The sequence below is a fragment of the Solanum lycopersicum genome, chromosome 2 (genome assembly GCF_036512215.1).
Source record: "Solanum lycopersicum chromosome 2, SLM_r2.1".
NCBI classification, from domain to species: domain Eukaryota; kingdom Viridiplantae; phylum Streptophyta; class Magnoliopsida; order Solanales; family Solanaceae; genus Solanum; species Solanum lycopersicum.
Genome location: NC_090801.1, coordinates 50,755,728 through 50,773,902, shown reverse-complemented (window position 1 = coordinate 50,773,902; position 18,175 = coordinate 50,755,728). Strand labels below are relative to the sequence as shown.

General features: G+C 36.2%; 1 long non-coding RNA gene across 1 annotated transcript; it reads left to right on the top strand.

The window, feature by feature from the left end:
- Positions 1-8,336: 8,336 nt before the first annotated feature.
- LOC138341730 (uncharacterized) lies at positions 8,337-17,912 on the top strand. Its single transcript, XR_011214605.1, has 2 exons — positions 8,337-9,275; positions 17,388-17,912. It is a non-coding gene; the product is annotated as an uncharacterized lncRNA (long non-coding RNA).
- The last annotated feature ends 263 nt before the right edge of the window (positions 17,913-18,175 follow it).

The window sequence follows — 18,175 nt, the reverse complement described above, 5'->3', positions numbered from 1 at the left end:
AAACTTAAATAGCCCTAAATAACCAAACTACAATAATCAAACTTCACTGTAGCAATCTTGTTTGTTTCAACACATTTTTGAATTGTATAATGATTGGTTGTTTTACACCTATAACAATACTTGACAGTTAAATAATATAATTTCACTATTATAGCAACAATATTCAAAAAGCACTTTCTTTTCATTTCTTAATGTCATAAAAAGATATTAAATTATTTAAATCTTAAATATCTTAGATATGTTGTTAACCTGACTAAGTTTTAATACAAATTCAATAAATTAACTAACTAAATGAAGTTCTCTAAGAGTTGTGTTAAATCTCCTTGAAAATTAAATTCTTACAAAATCGAAACTTTCTACGTAGAATACTTTAATTATAAGTGTTGATACATACATTTTATAGAATATCAATGTAACATCTCGTATCTAGAATTAACTAAGTTTTAGCTTAGAAAAAAATGTATAATCAAATTTTGAAATAAGCAAGGAAATCTGGAAAATTTTCCATATTTCAAAAGTAATCTTACTTTAGTCATTTTCAAACGACCATAACTTCCATCTAAAGGACGATTTTGAGTGATTTCTTTATATGGATTGAAATCTCGTCTGAGCATCTTTCCAAAGACGCCAAGTTTGTGAAATTTCGAGGTCGTATGAAGGAGATATGACTTTCGGAAGTTGGACTGTTAGGCAGAGGAAATCCCAAAATCCAAATTTGTTAATGGTGTTTTGGACTTTTCCAAAATAAATTACTAATTTCGTGTTTAGGGTAATAATTTGGGGTCTGATATGATCCCATCCAGTTTTCACAATTAGAAAATAAGTTAGGGCTTTGAAAGAAAGGAGAAAAGAGGAGAAGGGAGAAGAAGACGCAAGAACGCCAAGAATTCGTTGCGTGGATTTCATCGGGGGTGGTCCCTTTGAGGTGTGTGGGATCTATTTGTGTTGGTTTACTTCACCCATGAATCAATTTGTTTCATTTCAGCGAAATAGAGGATTTATTCATGTTAGGAGTTAAGTTCTTGAAAGAACGTTTGATTTCTTGTTGATTGGATTGTTGGTTGTCATTGTTGTTTAGACACTTTTTAATTCGAGTTATTTTGAGTTGAATTTAGTAGTTATTGATAGTATCAATGGTCCCAATCGTTTAGTGAAAGATATAGGAAGTTTTGGAGAGTTCACAGATGAAAAATGAGTTGAAAAATTTGTAAGACACACCTGGGTAGCGGCCTACTGTGCGCCAGGAATTGGCTTCAGTCAACCACGGCGCGGCGCTCCACCTGTGCGCCAGAATCAGGCCTTAGTCAACTTAGGCTGGTGTTGCACGCCACCAGTACCCGACCTGGCATTTTTCGTCCAGTTTTCGTAGTTTAGCCCTTTAAAGTCCTTCAAGGTACATTAACATCCTCCAATGGATTATAATCACTTCAAATGATCTCTAAATACCTAGAAATCATCCATGATCTCAATTTGAAACCTTGAATCCATAATCCATTCAAAGAAAGTTAAGATCAATGAGTTGAGAGTCAAGTCTAAAGTTAAGAAGTAAGTTAAAGTTAAGTCAGCATGTTTCAGTATTTCTTTATATTGCATTTATTTTAATTGCGTATATTGAATAAGAGTTAGTACATCATGAGTTGAACAGAGTCAAGATGAGTATTCATTCTTACACCCTTTCAAGCCTAAGATTTGAATAGCTTTTCAACTCAAATACTCGTACATTGCCTCGTTTTATAATGCAGAAGCAGTTAACCAGGATCAGCACGCGGCGTTTCGTTGATCCAGATTGAGCTCCAAAGTCAGTGGTGAGCTTCCTTGCATTCCTAAGGAAATCCCTTTCTTTTACCCATAGTAGTTTAGTTTTAGGATGTTGTAGGGTCAGTCCCAACATCCCTCTTTAGTTAGTTTAGAGGCTTCGTAAACGCTAGTATTTCAGTTGAGAGTTTATTCTTGCTTGGTCAGACTTGACTGACTTCATGGACAGATATCATAAGAAGTACTTTCCTTTAAACATGTCTTATTTCTTATTTACGTTGAGTTTAGTCTTCCGTTGAGTTAAGTAAGACAGGTCAAGGGTTCGCTTGAGGGCCAGCAATGTCTTTGAGTGTCGGCCATGTCGAGGGTATAGGCTCGGGGCGTGACAACCAAATTCTAACTTCCTTACACTTTGTATACAAAGAAAAATCTTTGTCAATCTCAATTGACAACTAAACTCAACTTCAAAATATGCATTTAAACCTCTTAATTTGGGTTTACTTCATTAAACACTTGATCCTCGAGAATTCAAATCTAGAATACACCCTCTTAAAGGAGTATATAGGTATGCATTTTAGTTATTATTCGTAAAACACACTCGCATTAAATTGAAGTATCTTGAAGATCAGTGGCGAAAACTACCGTCGGTCGAACACCTTTCATCTGAAAATTACATTTATATAGGTCGAATCTTACTTCATATTGGTATATGTAAAATATGTTAAACACCAGCAAAATCAATGGAGACCTATAGCACAAAGAGTAGGGTAATCACTATATATATATATATATATATATATATATATATATATATATATATATATATATAGTACTCATGCCTCCAACTAAACCATTTAGAGAATTGAGTTCTTTGAGATTGAGTACATCCCATTAAATTCAAATCTTTTTCTATTAATGTTACTGTGTCGGAATGTGACACTCCGATCTAATTATATAGTGTCGAAACGTGACACTCCGATCCAATTATATGGTGTCGGAACGTGATATGTCAATCCAATTATATTGTGTCGGAACGTGAAACTCCGATCCAATTATACCGTGTCGGAACGTGACACTCCGATCCAGTTGTACCATTAATTTATTATTTATTATCAGCACATTCGATTCATTAATAATATTTCATCAAGCTTCTTTATTCAAGGCATTACTTTGATACAGAGGGTTCAAGAATAGAAATTTCACGGTCTCGGGATTTCAGATCAATCATAAAATACACAACCAAGCGACACAACCACAAAATCAAGTACATAGAAAACTTCACAATATCATTCAATACATATCAATCGCTATTAAGAGTTTAGTATCAAATAGCATAAAACATAACCTACCTCCACCGAAGAACCGAAGTGAACCAACTACTTCTCCAATGTTTTTCCTTTCCTCAATGCTTCCGAACCTTTCCAATCTAGCAAGTGTATATGCATAATTTGGCAATCCTATAAATACATGTTTATATGTCTAGAAACCTAAAAACTCTCCTGATTCTATAATCGATTTCCTAAAGTTCAAACCTAAGGGTAAGTTTCCATTAGCATAACTTTCATGTACTACACCTTATAATATACTACACCTTATATTTAATTACTATCTCAATATATCAAATTTTTGTTTATAAGATGGTAAAGCTACCATTGTCAAGATACCAGGGGCAGCCAACACATGAACCTACCAAATAAACTAACCAAGGAAAATCAATATCACACTAAAACCAATGAAATCCATTCCAAATCAATTTTGTAAATTTTTCACCAATACTCCACTTATTGTTTTAATAATAATTTACATTACTTTAATGATTCCCCTTCAACCAATCAATTTTAATATTTTCCCCACGTTCAATTATAACAATATATGTACCTACCTGTAACTACTATCTAATAAAATAACAATAAAATGCATTCTCGACTAAACAAATAATCAACATACAACTAGTTGATGTCCCACACTTTTATAGGGATAAAACACAATTGATTAGCTTATTACTTAATGTTCAAATAATATTTTCTTCTAACATATCAGTAATACACAAATTCAAGTATTGAAGTTTCTACCTGAGGAACTCGTCCACCTCCTGCCAATCATGTTGCCATTGCTAAGTTCCTTTTGAGTTTATGACTCAAGATAGGAACCCTGGTTATTATTATGAATAATTATAAAAGTGTGAATTATAGTGTTATTTTCTTTAATCATCAACTAAAAAAATTATTAAAAGTACCCCATTAGTTATATTATTGTAGTGATGAATAGTCCAAAATATTCATTTAGAATATATTGGAAGTATTTTATGAATTAAAATCTCTATTACTCAAAATGACCAAATGGGTCTATTCTCCAGTGTACAAAATATAGAAAGTCATGCAATTTAAGTCATCGAAGTATACTAAACCAAGTATGCAATTAAGTCATCAATGATCATGTTTAAGCACGTCAAAACATTTTTATATAAAACTAATATGTTTTCGCATAGATTTTCCAATTCAATTTCATAAAAAAATTATTAAACCTTAAGCATCTTGTGGCTTATTCTTACATGAACTCCTATTGTGATCTTCCATTCCACAAGTACTATATGTATTTTCCTCTTAGTTCTCGATAACTCTCTTGTTGTTTTTTTGCGAGGCTTATTCTTTCGCCTGCTAGAAGGTCGTTTAAATTTTAAAGGTAAGACTTCATCAGCACATACGCTTTCCGAAATCATTCATACAGTTATATCCGGTAAATGATGCATAGGCATATTATATGTATTCAACATAGTCTTCGATCTGTATAAATCAGAGCAATGGTCATCTGTGTTGGGTTATGGACTTTTTTCCCTTCCTATGTGGATAAATGAAAGCCCAATTTGGACCAACCCATTTTTGCTCATAGGCCCATTCTTATGAGGCAAATATAAGCCTATTTAGGTTTTATTTTCATATACATGGAGAGTTTTTTCAGCAGCCAAAAAGAGAGAAAGAGAGCAGTTTTCGCAGTCAAAATTCAGCCCTAACAGCCAACTTCAAATTGCGATTTCCGCTTCGTTTCTTGTCCGATTGAGCTGATTTTTGGACAGGTTATTATATTCATCTCAATCTTTGATTAGGAACTGACAGAGTTGGATTTGGTGGCCTGCAGCTTCAGTTTTGCTGTTATGAACAGTAGCTGCAAAATTGGTGATTTTGCTCCTTTAATTCTCTAGATTTGGTGCAATCTTATTTTGTTGTTGCTCTTTGTTTGGCACTTGTTTTGTGGCCAATTTGGAGAACAATATTGTAACTCTTGGTGATTATAGTGGAGCTTTTGGTCCCGTGGTTTTTTACTCTTCACATCGAAGGGTTTTCCACGTAAATCTTGGTGTCTTGTGTGATTGGTTTATTATTGTCTTGTTATATTTGTTTGGTTGAATTACTTGCTGCCTTACTATCATATTGCTTGTGGTTGTTTGTCTTCTCTTTGTTCAAATAGATAAGGGAAAGCATAGACTTGGGTATTCTTCCGCTGTTATCGTGTCAGGCATTCTTTGTTAGTGCCTTGTCTTTCCCAACAATCTGGTGGTAGGCTTTTTCACTTCAATACAGTCTAATGATGTTCACAAGGTATTTCCTCATATTGAAATCTTCTTTTCTTTGCGTTTTTTCTTTCTTTTTTATACCTTTCATAGATTCATAGAGGAATTCCATATATTTTCACATCTAGGATTTACATATACAACAGGTGCAAGTTTTTTTTTAAAGACAGACTACATAATATCTTCCATCATCATTAAGATTATGCGCATATTTAGTCGACGGCACAACTTGCTCAAGTATAAAGAAAATAAAAATAATCATTATATACTAATATGTAATGTACAATAAACTAGTTACACATTACTAATTATACAATTCTTTATAAATATTACTGTAATTCTTGTGCTCATTGCTTCATTGTCTGCTAGTATTTCATGATATTTTCCAATTAGTGGTGTAAATATGCATGTTGCCTCCTTCTTGTAGTCATGATTCCATCTTCCAAGCATTAGCCTTACCTCTTCGAGAATTTCAAAAATAGGCAATTCCCTCGCTGAAACAAGTATAACATTGATACTCTCAGCAATATTTGATGCCATGTGTCCTCTATGGACTTATGCATAACACATTACATCTACCTTTTCTACTATATCCATTAAAATATCAAATTAATTATGTGTGCAAGCCTTTGTCATTGTATAGAGTACACCAGATAACTTCTCGTGAGATTTTCTAAACTTTTTGTGAACATTATTCCATAAATGTCACACACACGCATAATGTGGTACATTATCATATACATTTGTAACATCCTTTGTAATGCTCTTATTTCTATCGGACACAACACACATGTACTTCTTTAAGCTGCTCAAAGAACCAAGTCCAAGCAGCATCATTCTCTGAATCAATACTATCATACACCAATGGAAAAATATGTCCTACAAGTAGAGAAATATACAATTTAATTTTCATAACAAAAACATATATTAAACTGTAAATATACAAAGGTTCACGTATATACAAATATAGTAGTTATGCATATACCTACGCCATCTGTCGTGCTTGCTGCAACAAAAGTCCCATTATATGGTCCTTTCAGATGACAACCATTCACCACAACTTCTGCTCTGCAGTGCATAAATCCCCGTATAATGCAACAAATAGATAGAGATCCTGGTAAGTGATATCCATCATATACAAATAAGCAGGTAATTTTGCATATAATCCAGCTGGTGTACCCCTCAAAGATTCCAAAGATTTCTCTTTGGCCGTCCAAGCCAACATATAGTTAACATCAACTCCAAAATCAATCTTAACATCTTTTTAATGTCAGATGGTGTATATTAACGCTTGTGATCTGCCAATTTAGGTTTTCCAATCCCTCTAATCAAATTGCTAGTTGCCTGTCGTTTTGAATAAACTCTATTTTTTAAAGGAAATGTATGCTTTGTGTTGAATGCTCTAATTCTGAACATTCCAGATTTGTTGATATTAGAGGCCTTCATGAACCATTCACATCCCTCAGAATAACATTCCAGTGTATAACTACATTATAGTTTCATCACATTTAATTAAATTATATAGTATACAAATTTATTTTATATTAATGCAATAAAATCATTCATACATTCTAAGAGACAACATTTGAAAGGTGCACTACCCGATTGAATTTGACCTTGTAGTTTTGTATTGAAACCTCTTTGCAATCGCATATTTTTCCATAACTGCTTTAAACATTGATTTGTCCTTGTATACTTGATCAACCTCAACATGTTTGTTAGATGTATCTAAAATCACCCCAGTTGTATCCATCGATACAAATGCAACATTTGTTTTCTCCAATTCAGCAACAGTCATACAATGTGAACCATTTTCTGCAGCAATTGCCAACACCCCAACTTTCCATCTGATAAACTTTGATATTGAGTTTTCTGTCTATCACATAAATCCAAAATAGTTATACAAATTGGAAATTTGTTAAAATCCATGTGATCCTTTTTGAGCATTATGTACACTCTAATACCCATGTCATTATGTATAACCATTGGTTTATTGCTTTCTCCAACCTTATACTAAATCTTCAATATCTTATTATTCATATCAACACCAATCTATGTGGCAATTTGTTGTATAAAACTCAAGAAACGTTGCTTGTTCTTTAAACATTATGCCCTCTATAGTATAATCACTGTAACTTTTTGTATCGTCTCAATTTCTAGAACGCATAACCAAAATAGCCGATGAATATATTATCTGTAGAATTTACAAACAAAACTTTATGTCAAATCATGCATAAATATCATATATACAATTGACATAACATTTTAATACAATCAATTTAATCAGTCATAACAAAATTACATTACACTGATCTTCGTATGCTCATATCCAAATGCTGCATCTAAAACAAAAATCTCATAAATGTATATAATTGTCTCATAAAGCTTTGTATATAATACACTTATATACATTTCAACATAAACATTACTGCAGTTTTTGTATATAAATATTAGAGAGAGAAAATGTACTTTATACAACTATATTATAGGTAACGAAACTAAGCAAAATACTCAAATTTCATAAATATATACAATTTTATCATACGCCTTCGTATACACAAAATTAATATACATTTGAAAATTCACATTATTGCAGTAATTTGTATATAAATGGAGTAGCTAGGGTTTAATTTAATTGTGCTCCATAGTAAACGTTTGCAAAAAATTGTCAGGCGCCTCTTTCCCAAATATCTCGCTCGCCAATCTCTCGCTCGCGTCCTCACTTTTTATACAAACACAAGTGTATAAAAATTGTTTCTAATTGTATAAAGCAGAGAAAATTGTATAAATACATATATTTTTGTTCCCCTCTATCCCCTCTTCCAAATCTCGCTCCCCACTCTCCCAAATATCGCTCGCCACCCTCGCCTTTCTCACTTATACAAATAGAAGCGAAATGTATAAATTGTGTTTCTGTTTGTATAAAACGTGAGAAAATTGTATACACACATGCAAGTACATATATTTTCATCCTATACACTTATAATTATATAATAAAAATACTCCTATCCCAGTTTCTTTTGCCTTTCTCTCTTTCTTGTTTTATACAATTTTCAAATTGTATCTAATTTCTCTCTTTCTCATTTAATACAATTCGATTCAATTGTATATTCCTTGTCAAGTCTCTTTTGTCTTTCTCTCTTTCTCATCTTATACAAATTCAAATTGTATATAATCGTTCTATAGACTTATTATAATACAATTCGTTTTATATACTTCGTTTTTATACAGTTCTCTGCCCAAGTGTTTTTTCTTTCTTGTTTTATACACTTCGTTTTATACAATTTTCTTCAAATGTACATGTATAGCGAATTATACAGTTTATATGTTTATTATGGATCGTAATTATACAAATTTTGCTATAGCATACAAATATGAATTTTTTATTTGCTATATGTAAAAGTTGTCCATACCAATACCCACACAGCGTATACCAGCCGACCCGACCCGACCCAACCCCCACCCGTGTATTCTTCTTCTTCATCACGATGAAACCCAGAACAGCGACCAAATCGCAAACCAGGCGACCCGAATCGCATTCCAATGAACACAAGCCCTAAATCCATCGTGCGTGGCTTCTGTTTCCCTTATTCTCTCCGTACCAAGATCGTTTTGAGAATTGTATAGATGTCAAAATCTCGCCTTCCTGGATCATCCTTGCTCAAAATCAACGCATATCCATTAAAATTCGTACGCTAACAAATTGAAAATCCCTATCTGTTGAGGGATTTTGAAAATTCTCAAAATTACACATCATTTCTTCTTAGAAATTTGGAGATTCTGGGTGTTATAAAAGCCGCTCTCTTCACTGTTCATGGGACGGACTTTTGAGGCTTGAGAGTACCCCTAATAGGTTTTGGGAAATCTCGGTTCAATAGTTCCTTTTTTGTGTGTGTGGTTGTTGAAGTGGTGGATTCGCAACTCGTCGTTTTAGTTCACTGCTCAGCGAAAAGTAATTCTTTGTTCCTTTAAATAAGTTTATTATTTTGTTGTGTGTTGAATGACTGGATTAGATCAGTTTAGTTGTTGTATCTGCTAGTAATTTTGGTTTTTGGTTTTGCTTGTTTGTCCAGATGTTGTTTAGTTCTTTGTCTATTTACCATTAAATCCATATTTTGTTGAAAATATTTTGGTTGCTAAGTTGCTTCATTCTTGTTTATGTGAGATAGCCCTTATTTTTAGCTTCTCTTGTATGTTAAAATGTTCGATAAACACTTTGAGTTATACGTGATTAGCCTTTTGGCAACCTTGTCTTCTGTTCGTTAGCCTTTTGGTTAACTCGCAATTCCATGCTTAGTTGTGGTCTTAGGCCTAACTCACACCCTAAAATCTAGCTCAAAGGGAGGAGGATTGTCCAAGCCTTATAAGGAGTTCACCCATCTCATTAATTACCGATGTGAGACTTTTGTCATTCTTTAACGCTCCACTTCACGCCCAGTGCTTAGCATCTGGTGTGTGCGCAATTTTAATTTTGGGAACCCCAACATTGGGTGAGACAGGCCCCGCTCTGATACCATGTGAAATTAGGTCTTAGGCCTAATTCACACCCCAAAAGCTAGCTCAAAGGGAGGAGGATTGCCCAAGCCTTATAAGGAGTCCACCCATCTCATTAATCACCGATGTGAGACTTTTTGTCATTCTTTAACATTAATTTTCTTTTGTGTCCTGCTATATCGAGAAGGTGATCTGAAGTAGTATGTTTATTTACACTGATTTTAGAGCTTCTATCTCCTGTATTGCAATAGTATGTCCTTGTTGTTGAAATGCCATCTCTGCTTGCCTCTTTGTGAAACTTGCTTTGGGTTTCAATGTTATCCGAGGGCCTGTTTGAGTGAGAAATTGCTTACGTTTGGGGCTGTTCTTTAGCATTTCCAAAAGAGTTAGGCCAGGATGATTGAAAGCTCTCAACCCTTATGCATCCTAATTTTTTTAACTCATTATCCTTGGAGACTCGTGTTTGAATTGGTTGAGATAGAATTTTTGTATTAACTTGTTGTTATGGCTGCCTGCTTGCTCGAATTATTGTCTGTTTTATTCATTTTTATTTCAAAAATCAAAACAGATTTATCTCTAAAGTGAATAATATGAGTAGTAGTCTCTTGCATTTTATAGTTGGTTGTGATTTCTTAAAGACCCTTTTGACATTCTGTTAGATGGGACATGTAATATCAATTGACCTTTTTTTCAAAGTTTTAATTATTCTATGTTTCACAAAGTTGGGTGCTTCAGTTCATTATGGACAAGATTGGTGTTAAATTAGTTAACAAGGAATAAGTTATTGTTAGATTATGAAATATTTGACCAATTTGCTGCATTGAGTTGTTTTATTTTACAAGTATCGGTCCTACTTATTTTTACTTCACTTGTGCTAATTATTTTCTTTATCTTTTTTGCATGAACCTTCTTATCTCTTGCATCTTTCTTTCCTTGAGTCAACCTTTATCGAAATGGTGAAAAGGGTGACATGTTATAATTGGGTTAAAATCCTATAAAAATAGCAGTAACAGTAGCTCCAAAGAGCTGAACTGAAAGAGCAAAAATTGGGTTTAAATCCAAACCAGTGGCAGCAGGGATAGTATCTGAAAATTGGACTTAAAATAAAAAGTCGAATTTCAGCTCAGCAGGAATCAGAAAGGGCCAAAATTCCCTTTTCATCCTAATAACAGATAGTATTAAATAAATAGTATTAAAATTCTCTTTTCATCCTATTAGGATTAGTACTCCTTCCTATATCTCCTATATATATCTCCCATTTATTCTCTTATTAGGTTAACAGTTCAATACAATCAATATTCCTTCATGGTATCAAGAGCCAGAAAACCTAGATCTTCTTTTCTCTAGGTTTTTTTCTCCCTTTAGGGCACCGATCGTTCCCTCTCTTCTCTTGGGCGGCGGCAGCCATGACAACCGAGGTGGATCCTCTCGATTCACTTCCTTCTGGCGTTAAAATCCTTCTCAGGCATCTTCATGCCCTGATTCCCGAAAAATTATCAGACATAAATTACCCTACATGGAAAATCACCGTTCTTACAGCCATTGAGGCCAATTACCTTCTCAAATACGTCGATGGAAGCATAGAATCGCCGCCGGCAGTCATCACCGCCACGGACAAATCAGAAAAAACCAATTCGGCCCATGCCGCCTGGAAAGCCGTGGATGGCCAGATCCGATCATGTTTGATTGCGGTCATCTCTCCCACGGTTCAGAAACATGTCCGATCCAACACAACTGCTTCAGCCCTGTGGACGGCCTCGCAACACGCTATGCATCAATTTCCCACTCTCATATTTTTAAATTGCGTAATCGTCTCCACACAATTACCAAATGCACGAAAACTATGGCGGAGTATTTAGACGAGGTCTCCACCATCATCACAGCCCTCGACACCGTGAACGAAATCATTCCCAAAAAAGATCTCGTCATGTGCGTCGTTCGGGGGCTCCCATCAGCTTACTCCTCCATTAAACAGGCGGTTCGCATAAGTCCAACGCCCGTTGACCTGGCTACTCTCTCCTCGTGGCTAAAAAGTGAAGAAATTAACGTGGATCTGGAGAGCAAACTTGTTCTCCGAGAAACCGTTGTTATGGAGCCGGCCACCGCCCTCACCGCAAGCCAGAACTATCGCGGGGGGCGTGGTGGCGGCCGGCAGGGGAGCCGCGGCAGCTACGGCAGAAACAGCGGAGGCCGCGGGCGCGGCGGTCGGCAGGGCAGTCGTCCGCCGTACGACGGTCAGCAGCACGGCAGCAACAACAGCCTACACTCCTTCGGCAGCGGCGGGCAGGGCACTTACGAGCGGGATCGTCCAACTTGTCAAATCTGTCAGAAAACAGGACACACCGCTGTTCGTTGCTGGTTTCGGTATGAGGAGAGCCGAAATAGTGATAACCGTGCCAATTATGCATCTCAAGCCGGCCCTTCCTCTGAATGGCTGTTGGATATTGGGGCCAACATGCACGTTACTTCTGATCTATCCAAGCTTAACGCTCCAAATACATATCATGGCTCCAATGGTATTACTGTTGGCAACGGTGAGTCCCTTAATATTTCTCACACTGGCACGGGTACCATTAACACCCCCACCGCTATCTTTCACCTAGGTAACCTTACCCACGTCCCTTCTATTAAAACCAATCTCCTTTCAGTTCACCAATTCACAAAAGACAATAATTGCTCACTCTTGTTCACCTCTAATGATTTTCAGATCCTAGACAATACTACCAAGAGGGTGATTTTTCAGGGCCCCTGTGAGCATGGTATGTACGTTCTTCCTGGCACAAGTTCGTCTGCCCACCCAGTTTCAGAAAGCGTTCCTGTGGCTCCGGTGGCTCTTTTGGCTGATGGCCACAGTCTGTTGTGGCACAGTCGTCTGGGTCACCCGTCTACTCAAATAATAAATTCTTTAATGTCTCAATTGGTTTTTCTTCCATTCATGTAAACAATTGTGACTCCTGTTCAATTGCTAAATCTCATAAATTACCTTTTACTTTATCTGAGAAGCGTACAACTGCACCTTTTCAACTTATTCATTCTGACCTATGGGGTCCTACTGCTGTTCCTTCATTTGCTGGTTTTCGCTATTATATTTGTTTTGTGGATGATTTTACAAAATACACTTGGTTGTACCCACTAAAACACAAATCACAGGCATACTCCACCTTTGTCACTTTTGAAAAAATGGTCAAAACACAATTCAATTCTCATGTTAAACTTTTTCGAAGTGACAATGGAAAGAAATATGTAAATAACATCTTTGGTCAGTTTCTGCAATCCCTGGGAATTATACATCAAACCTCCTGTCCATACACTCCCGAACAGAATGGGGTGGCTGAGCGTAAGCATCGCCATCTCATTGAAACGGTGGTTACTCTTCTACATCAATCTCATCTACCTGTCTCCTTTTGGGTAGAAGCTCTAGCCACCGCAAACTACCTCATTAACAGAATGCCCAGTCACACCCTCTCCAACAAATCACCCTATCAACTCCTTTACCAAGAACTTCCCAATTATACCAACCTCCGCGTCTTTGAGTGTCTTGCCTACCCTTGGCTACGCCCTCATATTACTCATAAATTACAACCCTGATCCCGTCCTTTTTATTTTTTTGGGCTATCATCCTACCTCCAAGGGTTATCGCTGTCTTAACCCACAAACTCATAAAGTCTACATATCTCGTCATGTCAAATTTGTCGAAAATGAGTTTCCTTACGAGTCTATTTCCTCCTCCACAAATACATCATTCATTGGCGTCCTTCCCCTTTTTCCAACATACTCACAGGGTCCCTCACCACCTTCCCTCACACCTCCACCCACTACCCAACCACCCCTCATCACCCCTTCGACCGTCACCCACAATACACCCGCAACCACCACCCACACTCACAACCAACCCGAACCATCCCATACCCACAACATCTCCAGCCCGATCCGTTTTGGGTCCTTCCCGGCCACCCCCGAATCACCACCACCCGTGCCACCCCCCAATACTCATCCCATGTTAACCCGTGGCAAAGCCGGTATCTTTAAACCCAAAACCTTTCAGGCTACCATACTACCAAATACATCCCTTCCCGATAGTGAACCAACAACCTACTCTGTTGCAACAAAAAATGCTTATTGGCGTCATGCTATGGATGATGAGTTTAAGGCTTTGACTGATCAGAAAACTTGGGTTCTTGTACCTAAGCCCCATGGGCGGCACCCAGTGGGCTGTAAATGGGTGTACAAAATTAAACATAATGCAGATGGCAGTATTTCTAGGTACAAGGCTCGTTTGGTTGCTAAAGGCTACAATCAGGAGTATGGGCTTGATTACTCCGAGACATTCAGTCCTGTTATTCGGCAGGAAACCATTCGCCTGGTACTGTCACTCGCCGTGCGCAACAATTGGCTCATCAATCAGTTGGATGTTTCCAATGCTTTTCTTCATGGCATGCTTGATGAAACAATCTACATGACGCAACCACCGGGCTATGTTGATCCCCGCTTCCCTCAACATGTTTGCAAACTCCAGAAGTCTCTGTATGGGCTCAAGCAAGCCCCCCGTGCTTGGTACGCACGTCTGAAAACGTTCCTCCAGGGACTCGGCTTCACGTGTGGCGTACACGACACGAGTCTGTTTACTCGACATTCAGCACACGGTACAGTCATTCTTCTTGTCTATGTAAATGATATCATTATTACAGGCTCTACTGCAGCTCTCATTCAGGATGTCACTCGAGCTATGCATACTACCTTCAAAATGAAGGACCTTGGCCCGTTACATTATTTTCTGGGAATGGAGGTTTCTCGGACAGGCAGCGGCTTTTTTCTTCATCAGTCAAAATATGCTCGAGATCTGTTGCAGAAAGCTGGACTGGAAAAATGCACCAGTCAACCAACACCGATGGCAGTCTCTTCGTCTACGAATGGAGCCGACACCCCCTTTGCCGATATCACCCACTTCCGCAGCCTCATTGGGGCTCTATAGTATCTGGTCATTACCCGTCCTGACATCCAGTTTGCTGTCAACCGAGTTGCTCAGCGTATGCATCAACCAAGTGAACATGATTACCATTGTCTAAAACGCATTCTCAGGTACATATTTGGCACTCTTGGTCGTGGTTTACTCATTCGACCCGGGGACTTGGAGCTTCGGGGTTTCTCAGATTCAGATTGGGCAAATGATAAAAATGACAGAAAATCTACATTGGGGTTTCTCATTTTTTTGGGGCCGAACTTGATCTCCTGGTGTACAAAAAAACAACCCAAGGTCTCTCGGTCCTCGACTTAAGCTGAATACCGCGCCCTTGCTCTTCTTGCTGCTAAGACCATGTGGGTCACATATATTCTTCGCGAACTCTGTGCCACTCACACTGTTCCTGCTCTCTATTGTGACAACAAATCAACCATCTGTGTGGCCAAGAATTCCGTCCTACACACCAGAATGAAGCATGTTGATACCGATTGTCTCTTTGTTCGCGATGAAGTTCAGGCCGGCACCATGACTGTGCAGTATGTACCCACTGAAGAACAACCGGCTGATATTCTCACCAAGCCTCTCCCGAGCGACAGCACGATTACCTCAGTTCCAAGCTTCCGCTCAGCTCACCTTGAGGGGGGATAGTAACAGATAGTATTAAGTAAATAGTATTAAATAATATTAGTATTTACTGTGTACTAATCCTAGTCCTATTAGGATTAGTACTCCTTAATCCTAGTCCTATTAGGATTAGTACTCCTTCCTATTTCTCCTATATATATCTCCCATGTATTCCCTTATTAGGTTAACACTTCAATACAATCAATATTCCTTCACATCCATTTATTTATTTTATTTAGTTCTTTACTCTACTTGTGAATATGGTTGATGATCGCTATCGTTTTAACGTTTTATTTTGTTAATTTAGATGAATCCTCTGAGAAATTTTCTATTCATTTTGCTTTAAGTATTTAAACTTTTCAAATTTCTTTTAAGTTAGGCAATCTAAGCTTTTAAAACTAAAACTTGACAATAATTCATATTCTTTCATAGTTAGTATTTAGCTTTCGAATTCACATTGAAGTTATTGTGTTGACTTTTCAAATCAAAACTTAACATGGATAAAAATGATAGGTTAAAATTATTATTTTGACATTTAACATTTGACTTATTTCATACTTGGAATAAGATGAGTGTTTAAGCATTAATAGATTTTTATTATTCTTTTTTTTAGAAAAAAAACAAGATTTTTCACAAATAAATCTTAAGTTTTCTTTAAAATTAGTCAAATGTTTAAATACATCGATAAACCGTGTGATTGTGGATTTTCTAAGATGTCTAAACCCTTCTTTAAAAAATAATTGAACCCTTACACAATGCTAGTTTTATTCAAAAAAATGTTTTCTTACAAAAATCAATTTTTTTTATGGTTTTCTTAATTTTTCCAAATAATCAATAAATTGTCAAAGTTGGGAAATTGATTTCGAAACCTTTTAGTTTTCATAATCGGGTCGTAACATCAACATCCTTAAGGAACATATTTAATTTGTTCTCATCTTAGAACATCGAGCATAGTTACTAGCTTATTGCGATCTAATTTTCTAATCAGCTTAGAATTGATATTATTGTTAGGGAACAAGTTGCATCTCCCTTATAAAATCTTACAGAAAAACTTGCGATTGTTGCTCTTAAACAATGAGGAGAGGGAGAAACTGTGATGATGGAATAAGAAAATCTGGTTTTTTACTTCTCAGTATGCAAATTTTTGTTTGATCAACACATGCACATAGATATATGCCTATGATTATTTGATTAATGTTGCAAGAACCTTTTTTTAAGCCGAAGGTCTATCGGAAATAACCTCTCTATTAATTTCTGCGAGGTAGGGATAAAATTTGCATACATACTTATTTGTATATTTTGGCGAATTATACATATACAAACGTGACTTACTATATAAACTCGAAGTCAACCCCCTCCCCCCTCCACACACACACACCGGCAGTCTCCCTTATAGCCCCCCCCCCCCCCCCCCCAAAAAAAAATAAGTTTGTTTTTTAAAAATATTTTCAGTTTCAAAAATTATTTTTTACTCCAGTAAAAAATAAAATATATTTTTCAAAAAAAAATTCATTTATAAATCAAACACTAAAAATATTTCTACTTACCAACCAAACATGAGAAAATAAGTCAAAAATCCTGCCAAACACACCCTTGATCTTGGATTCAGTGTAATGCTCATAGAAATTTTTGTAAAAATCTCACTTTCCAGCATTTCATTTTTTTTCCTTTCTATTCTTGGTTGTTAGGTGCAAAAATTCTTTGGTTTGGTTCTTTTGTTCATATTTCTTCCCTACATCATTGATTTAGGGGCCCTCATTGGAACAACTATATTAGTTCTAACTTGACCCTTACTTTCAGTATCAACAGATCTAATCTAATGGTTTTTAAGAGTTGTCGTTAATAGCTTGTTTTTAGATTAGATTTGTTCATGGTCCTCTTGTTTTTGTCTGGATGATATGATTTTTTATCTAGTTTGTTCATGTATTAAGTTATTGGAGTACTGAATTTTCGATAAGTGGTTGTTGCGGTTAAAATTTATTTCAGATTCGATTTCACATGAGTTTGGACGAATGGCGTTAGAGACTGCCTACTTCAGAGGCTGGCTCCTCATCATCACTGATATAACATTAATATGGAAAAAATGTGGCAGGATGTGTGAAGAAAGGTTGAGTTTATGGGCTTGGATAACAACCTTCCTCGTGTCGTCCATCACCATTGTTGTCTGGTGCTTTCACTTCTCAATCTTCGGAAGAAGTGGAAGCAATGTGAAGACAATTTTCTGAGCTTACAAAACGACTTCAAACATCTAAAGCTAACTTTGCTAAAGAGCAGAAGTTTATGGAGAAACATATGGATGAATCTGATGATAGTGAAGAAGGAACAGACTCTATCTGATGAAGATTAGATTGTTTTATGGTGGTTTACACGTTTTCTATGAGATTTAGATGTGTTTTGAACTATTTACTTCTGTTTTGATCAATAACCTAATGTTTATTCGACTTGATTATGATGATAGTTGAATTTTTAGACTCAATTGAATCGAATGCAATTTGAATCTTTAGGAATGTATTCGGTGCTTGAATTTATTGTTGAATTTTTATGGATGTTTGGTGTACCAAATAACAACGTTTTTGGGTAGTAATTGAAAATAGTTTTTTCGACTACAATAATATGAAGTATCATATAATGTTTTTTAGAAAATTAAAAATGTCAATTACAGTAATCGGAAGATCACCTAAATGGTGAATAAATTAATTATTTATACAAACTGTAGTGGTCGAAAGATACTAAAATGATCAATAAATAAAGGGAAATACATAATTACCACAAGA